This window comes from Sus scrofa, chromosome 9, assembly GCF_000003025.6.
Source record: "Sus scrofa isolate TJ Tabasco breed Duroc chromosome 9, Sscrofa11.1, whole genome shotgun sequence".
NCBI classification, from domain to species: Eukaryota; Metazoa; Chordata; class Mammalia; order Artiodactyla; family Suidae; genus Sus; species Sus scrofa.
In genome coordinates this window covers 93,505,245-93,513,819 of record NC_010451.4, presented here as the reverse complement: position 1 = coordinate 93,513,819, position 8,575 = coordinate 93,505,245, and the positions used below count along the sequence as shown (strand labels likewise).

At 38.2% G+C, this 8,575-nt stretch overlaps 1 long non-coding RNA gene across 1 annotated transcript in view; it reads right to left on the bottom strand.

Moving 5' to 3' along the window:
* LOC102166910 overlaps window positions 1,470–8,575 on the bottom strand; it is a 49,203-nt gene continuing 42,097 nt past the window's right edge. The window contains exons 2-3 of the long non-coding RNA XR_001304172.2: window positions 3,866–3,940; window positions 1,470–2,457 (exon numbers count right to left, since the gene is read on the bottom strand). This is a non-coding gene — a long non-coding RNA (uncharacterized LOC102166910). The remainder of the gene's footprint in view (window positions 2,458–3,865; window positions 3,941–8,575) is intronic.

Below are 8,575 nucleotides of genomic sequence, written 5' to 3'. Positions count from 1 at the left end.
AACAGGAGTACCAAGTCAACACAATGAAAATCCCTCCTCTCCTCCTCCTAAATTCTAATTTCTTTGTAGAGCCTGCTACTCAGGGAGACGAACAGGCAAAGGATTCTGGGAAATGTAGTTTGCAAAGTCCCACTACATCATCACAGAGCAGACTAGAATAGCTTAAATGTGGAGTGAAATGACAATAGCTAAGTCGCTGGAACACTGCCACCTCCCAAGAGTAGACACATATTAATGAATTCAGAAGACTAAAGCATTAAACACCAAATGCCACTTGGTACAGTACATTTTTTTAAAGTGCCATATAACTAGGATGCCTAAAGTCAATAGGATCAGCACATTCACTTTAGAAGCAGACTTCCATGAGGGTAAAGAAAAGAAGCCTTGCCCCTTGGTCCCAATTCAGCTTTTATGTTAGAGTTTAGATATGTGTAAATACTAGCACCTTCCATAACTCCGGTGTCAAAATCCTGATTCATCTTCTCATTTTTAATTAGTCAACCTAGAATACCACCAGAGACTTTGTTCTCTAAAATCAGGGACATTAAATCCATCTACTATTTCAGTTCTTTGGGTTCTTTGGAAAGCGCTCCTTGTATTTAACATAAAAAAATTATTTTCCCAAGTTATGTGGCATGACTAATCAGGACTCTGGCTAAACATGAGAGAAGCTTAACACAAATTGGTAAAAAGAATTCATTAGTTCATGCAAATCCACTGATATGTGTGTATCAGAAACACCTGCATTCAGCTATCTAGGTATGGAAGATAAAGTGAAAAGCTCTTCCTCATTGTTGTGGCCCATCATTGACTCCAGGTGCTTGCCCTTGATACCTAGTAATCTGTCTGTGACCATATAAAAAGATCTACCATCTTCTCTGCTCCAGTGACTTCTTCTTTCACCCATGCTCATGTAAAATACAGTCGGCCCTTGAACAATGCATAAGTTAGAGGTGCCGATCCTCTCCACAGTTGAAAATCCGAATATAACTTATGTAACGCTGCATCCACAGGTTTTACATCAACCTTGGATGGAGTATTACCACAGTATTTATTATTGAAAAAATCCACATATAAGTCGACCTGTGTGGTTGAAACCTGTATTATTCAAGGATCAACCATATACAACCACTAGACCATACAGAGAATTTCAGCAGTTCAGTGGTTCAAGTGAAAGGGCCAATTGTAGAGGACTAGGCAGTGAAGGATATGGGACTGGTCACTGAGCTTTCAATGTGACTACCTCATCCCTTTGCACTGCAGTCAGCCCTCTGTATCTGAGGTTCCACATGCACAAACTCAACCTACCATGGATTGAACATATTTGGGGGAAAAAAAAATTCCAGAAGGTTCCAAAAAGAAAAACTTGAATTTGCTCCACACCAGCAACTATTTACATAGAATTTACATTGTATTTACAATTATTTACCTAGCATTTACATTGTATTTGGTATTATAGGTAACCTAGAGATGATTTAAAGTATATGGGAGCACATGCATAGGTTATATGCAAATACAATGCCATTTTATGTGAGGAACTTGAGCATCTGTGGACCTTGGTACCCATAGGGATCCTGGAACCAATCCCTGGGGGATACCAAGGGATGGCTGTAATTGGAAGGGGGGGGCCCTCTTTGCTAACTGAGGCTTCTGGAGGCCAAGCACAGGGCTCTGATTTTCTGTGCTCTCTCCCTTCTCACCAATAATTCCTACAGTCCACTTTTCACCCTACTGGAGTCACCAACCCCCTCCATATTCTGAGAAGCTGCTTTCTCTCTCTTCTTATTCCTTATAAATCATGTTGACTAGAGAAGCTTTACTTCACCAGAATCTGTTGGCCCTGCTAGGAAAGGAGTGAACACAGGTCTTCTCAGGTTTGTTCAAAGTAGGGGTAGAAAGAGGTGAAAACTCTAGCTCTGTCAGTAGGAGAGAAAGAACTGGGAGAGGATCTTCTAAAATCATTACAATAACTGCTAACATTTAGATAATATTTTCTATGGGCCAGGCAGTGATAAGTACATTAAAAATATCAATTCACTTAATCCCCACAAAAAGCTTTTTGGAATCCCTGGGCCCCCTACTTACCAACCATGGGATAGGCAGGAGACCCTCGCCCTCTGCTAAAAATGGGGATAATAGAAGTATCCACCCTTAGCTCATGGGGTTGTTGTAAGGATGAAATAATGAAATATATTAAGCTTTTGGCTGGTCCCTGACTGGAACAGAGTGAGCACAGAACAAGTCATTGTCTAAAAACAAAACAAAATCAAAAACCTTGGGGTTGCATTGTGGCTCAGCATATTAAGGACCGGACGTTGTCTCTATGAAAATGTGGGTTTGATCCCTTGCCTTGCTCAGTAGGTTAAGAATCTGGTGTTGCCATGAGCTGTGGTGTAGGTCATAGACATGGCTCAGATCTGGTGTTGCTGTGGTTGTGGTGTAGGCCTGCACGTGCAGCTATAAAAAGAAAGAAAAAAAAAACTTATCAAATTTCTTACACTGGCTATTTAATTTCCTTTGTATATCCCTACCCCACACGAATGATTCTTATCACCACATACTCCCCACATTTCTCTTGGAATTTGGCTTCCTCTGGGGCGGGAGTGGGGGTGGGGGAGGGAAGAAGGAGAAAAGGTCTTCTTGGGGATACTGATCTTCTTGGCAACCCAGTCCGCAGAATGTTCTGCTTGTATCATGACTTCTCTCCAATCTTTGCCTTTTTTCCTAAGTTCTTCCCTTTTCCCCCAAAGACCTAAACTTTGAAACTCAGAACACAGGAAAAGATTCCTTTGTCTTTGCTATACACTCTCTCCTTCTGAAAGCAGGAGCATGAAATAGTACTCCTTGGTCCTCAAAGTGTGGTCCACAGACAAGCAGCATGGGCATCTCTTGGGAGCTTGGTAGACATGTAAAGATCTAAACAACCAAAAATCTATGAAATCAAGCCATATGCCTTTGCAACTCTTTAAAAAAAAAAATCTTACAGTCAAATCTAACTATAAACAATTAAAGCTAAATATTGAGATGAAGGAAGGTTATTTTATATTAATATCTATGATGGTTACTTTTATGTGTCACCCTGAAGAGTATTTTTGAGTATGACTAACATTTAAATGGGTGAACTGTGAGTAAAGCAGACAGCTCTCCACAACGTGGATGAACCTCTTATCCAATCAACTGAAGGCCTGACTAGAACAAAAGCACAGGCTCCCCAAGGAAGAGGGAATTCTCCAGCAGACTGAGTTTGGACTTCATCTGCCCTATTGGTTTTTCTCCGTCTTGAGCCAGCCTGCATTGCAGATTGTGAACTTGCCAGCTTCCATAATCACAGGAGCCAAATCCTTATAATCAATCTCTGTACACATATATGCATCCGAACTGTTCTGTTTCTCTGTAGAAACCTGATTGATACAAGGTCTAAGTGAGGAAATAGATTCCTCCTGGTAAGAAGTCTTCAGGAACCTGCTCAATAAAGACAGCCATCGTAATGCCACCCCAACACCTTCTCTTCAAGGGCTGAGAGCAGCACAGTCCGCACTGAAGAGCTCCTTTCTTCAGAGACTTCCCACTTTCAAAACAAACGGAACTAGAGATTTTTCTGTTGTTACTGCTTGCTGATTCTTACAATTTAATTCTGTCTATGTGTAAATTCCTGCCATTTTATCTTATTTAATGTTGATTAAACTTTAGACTTACAATACTGGTTATTCAAAATCAAAATAGTCTTTCAGATCCCTTCATTGAGATTCTCAGTGAAATTTTGATTTTTCCAGCTGTGCTCTAATCCTTTCCTCAATTGTCACAGAATATGTTATAAGGCCTTGCATACAATAGGGAGTCAAAAAACATTTATTGGCTTACTTACCTCAATCCCGTATAAGAAAAGCTCTCCATTTTTCTTCAGTCATTTGATATGTATGTATTTCCAAGTATAGAAAGTCTGAAAAGATTAAAAAAAGAACAAACTGATTCTCCTTCAGTGACTTTTAAATTAGCTTATTTCTAGTTTTAAGGTCCAAAGGCATTATTTGTTGGAGGAGAATTAACTTTAGGAAATATACCATAGAAACACACAGAAAACTTCTATAACACATAGAAAACTGTCTCATTCATTCGTTCACTGAATATGTGTTAAGCTCACAGGTATGGGAGGCACATCTGGCTAAATGCTGGAAAGACTCTCCACAGTTCCTTACCTACAATTTGGAAGTTCTCAATTTTCTGCCAAGATTCATTTGGCTGCAACACTAGATATCTGCTAACATGAGGCTATTTATGGCCTGTATTGTTTCCACTCAACTTGAATGTTTAAGTATGTCACTGCCAAAATATTTATGTATTTGACTACAAGGTAAAGATCCAGACCCACCAAGGGTATCTCATATTAATGATTCATGCACCATTTCGCCTTTTCAAAAGATGGGGGGGAATCTGATTCTGAAATACTTCTGAGTCCAAGCATTTCATTTGGGGATTGCAAATCTGTTCCCAAGGAATTTATACACCTGTGTTCATCAGAATCACCTGACGAGGTATTAAGTCATGGCTCAGTGGAGATGAATCTGACTAGTATCCATGAGGATGCAGGTTCAACCCCTGGCCTCACTCAGTGGGTTAAGGATCCAGCGTGGCTGTGAGCTGTGGTATAGGTCACAGACACAGCTTGGATCCTGCGTTGTTGTGGCTGTGGCATAGGCTGGCTACCGTAGCTCCGATTTGACCCCTAGCCTGGGAACCTCCATAGGCCACAAATGCAACACTAAAAAGACAAAAACAAAAACAAAAACAAAAAAAACAATCACCTGGCTCGCTGTTAAAGTGTGCCAGTGTGCTTAGTGTTCACTGAAGATCTTTTAAAACACAAGCGCTGAGAATGGCCTCAGTATTTTTTAAAAACTCCCCAGATGATTCTCATATATATCCAAGTTTGAGAATCAATGAAATTGACATATAGCATGATAGGATACTAATTAGGTGACTCTAGGAGTGCCTGCCAGAATTCAGAATCCCATCTTTTAAGAGGTGTGCCGAAAAAGTGCAGTATGTAGAAAAGAGAATGATCAGGAGAGCAGGGAGTATACCTTATGACACAAGAAACTATGATATCAGAAAATAACTCAAAGAATTGGAAATATTAGATGGAGAAGAAAAGACTTAAGCAAAGGGCATTATAGGATTTGATTTTGTCTGCATAGTTCCAGAAGATAAAACAAATTCTAATTCAACAAATATTTATCAAATGCTCTCTCGGTGCTAAGATCTGTGCCACAGTTGTTCATATATCCTCATTTAATTACTTTAATTCTCAGTTAATGATATACTTACCACCGTATTACAAAGTAGGTATCATCCCTCTTTTGCAAATGAGGAAACTGAAACCCAATGGAAATAGAGCATTTTGCGCAAGAGCAATAGTTAGCGAGTGGAGTCAAGATTCAAAACTAGACAGAACACTGTAAACCAGCTATAATGGAAAAAATTAAAATCATTTAAAAAAAGATTCAAAACTAGTTTTTCTAGATCCTACATTTGCTGTTCTTTCCATAATTCTAAGAGTAAGGAGAGAAGAATGAAGATTTGAAGGCTTTCAATAAGAAATTTTTTTCCAGTCATTAGGATATAACTAGGAATGGCAAGTGCAGTCATGGGATATAGTGAGTTCCCCATTATTGGAGGTAATCAAACAAAGGCTTAGTGACTATTTAGCAAGAATACTGTAGAAAAGTTTCAAGGTCAGATAACACATTGAATGACATATTTTGAGATTCTCCCAACTCTGAAACCCTTAAGTCCAGGACTTTAAACACACAAGCAGAATGTTAAATAACAAAGCAAGCCAGCGTACAGCTAGGACTCAAACTTACAAGTGATATAAGAGTTTCAAAAACAAGCAAAGGTTCTGTGAACGGTGTGACCAGAAATGACTTCCTAGTGGTGACTTAAAGAATGGAATGGGTGTGGGCAGGGCATTTCATGAGGAGAAAACGTCATGAATAAAGGCACAGAGTCAAAGAGACATATTTGGGAGACAAGGATTATTTCAGCCCATTTTGAGCAGATAGCTCCAATAGAGGTAAGAATGAGTAACAGGATTAGAAAAGTATGATTGGATGATTGGCTAGAGGGTTCTGAGCTGTTTTTTCTAACAATGGACAGTCTTTAGAATGTTTTTATCCAAAAGATCATATGAATAATATTTTTTAATAACAAGAATATTAAGTAAGAGGTGACTACAATCACACAGGGTCCAAAAGGTCGGTAGCAAGAGGAATAGAAAGAACAGGACAGGAAGAATCAACAGAACTTTTATATGAATTTTAAATGGATTAAAATGTACTTGTAACGAGTTCGCATAGTGGCTCAGAGATAATGACCCCGACTAGTATCCATGAAGACTGCTGGTTGGATCCCTAGTCCCACTCAGTGGGTTGAGGATCCAGCGTTGCCATGAGCTGTAGTGTACACTGCAGACAGGACTTGGATCCTGCATTGCTGTTGCTGTGGCATAGGCCAGCAGTTGCAGCCCTGATTCAACCCCTAGCCTGAGAACTTCCATATGCTGCAGGCGTGGCCATAAAAAAAATGTGCTTGTAAGAATGGAACTACAACTGTACTAAAAGAAAATTTAGGTAAACTCTTTTGTAGTCTTGAGTTAAAGAAGGATTTTCCAAGCATGATTCCAAACTTAGAAAGGAAAATAGGCATTTTTGTCTACATAAAACTTAACATTTCTTGTTGGGTAAAATATAACATAAATTAAAACACAATTTATAAGCTGGAAATATATCAGCTATGTGTAAATAACCTTAATCAGGAGTTAATATTCAGACAATATCCTTAACGAAAATATTTAAAAACCACTTTGAAATAGATGAACAACCCAAATGAGAGAATATATAAGTTACATGAGTAGATAATTCACAAAATAAGTGAAATATTCAAAATACCAAATGATATCTAGGAGAAAGAGCCCTCCATAAACCAACGGTAAAAACAAAATTTCATTAATTTAGCAATAAGCATAAAATAATAAAATTTGTACATTTGTGGCCCAATAACTTTACTTCTAATAATTCAGCCTAAAAAAATCACCAGATAAGTGTACATGTATAAAGATGCTCATTGTGGTGTTGTGAATAGCAATAAAAAGTAGAAATAAGCCTAATGTTCTAAAGAGGATATTGATTAAATACATTAAGGTCCAGCCATTTATTTGAATGCTATGAAACCATTAAAAATTATTTTGTACACATAGATTTATTACCATGAAAAGATGTCCACAATTCACAAGGCAATTAACAAGTTAAGACTACCCAAAAAACATATATAAATCCCATTTTAAAAAATATATTTGCAAGCACAAATGTATATTGTCTGGAAGAATGTACATGACAATATTGAGAAAGGGTATCTCTGGATGGTAAGACAATTGACAATTTTTTACTCTCTTTTTATATCTGCTAAAATATATTAAATCTTATACCTCAATGTCTTCTTTAATATTTGTTTTATAAAAGCACAACAAGACCTTTTATTTTTTTTACTTAGGAGATAGGGAAAGAATAGCCTGACTTACCAACTGGATATAGGTGACACGAGAGACAACAGAATCATTGGAGTTTTAACGCACAATTAATGTAAGAATAATACTGGGACTGAAGAAAGGGTGATACCAAAGGAATCATTTTGGAGTTGAGAAATTGTTTCGTGTTTGTCTTTGTATTTGAGAAGACATGAAAGACAAGTGAAACTATCCGGCAAGCGGTTCTTACTTCATTTCTCTGGCCAACAACAAAATGATGAATGTGGGAATCACATAGAATTCAGCCTCCTCTGTATTGAAACTAGGGTCCTATCCTCAACAGTCTTGAAGCAGGGCAAGGACTAGGATGAGACAAGTGAGGTGGTGCCAAAAATCTCAGAGATCAAGATATGGCTGGCCTACACCACAGCCACAGCAATGCCAGATTTGCACCATGTCTATGACCTACACTAAAGCTCACAGCAATGCTAGATCCTTAACCCACTGAGCGAGGCCAGGGATCAAACCCGCATCCTCATGGATGCTAGTTGGGTTTGTTAATTGTTGAGCCGCATTGGGAACTCCCAAGATACATATATTTTATTCAATGTTTTGAAATATCAAAAATATATAAAAAATCTGGAGTTTCCTTGTGGCACAGAGGGTTAAGGATCCAGCAATGTCACTGCTGTGGCTCAAGTCACTGATGTGGCTCAGGTTCTATCCCTTGCCTCAGAGCTTCCATATGCCCTGGGTGTGGCTAAAAAACAAAAAAAAAGTATGTAAAAAGTCCATGATGAACAAAATTTGTAAAGTTTAAATAAAGACATGATCAGTATTGCCGGTTTTTCATTCCTTTGGCCCCAGGCTCCAATATGTACTGCATGAAGCTACCACTGATGCTTTCTTTATTCAAAATTTTGATATTTTGTTTAGCACTGATTTTTTGCATGAATTTCAATTTTTTAAATATTGCATGAAGACATTATTTATATTCATTACTGAGGGGTTTATTTTGGCTCCCCTTAAATGTTGTGCCTGAGGCAAATGCTC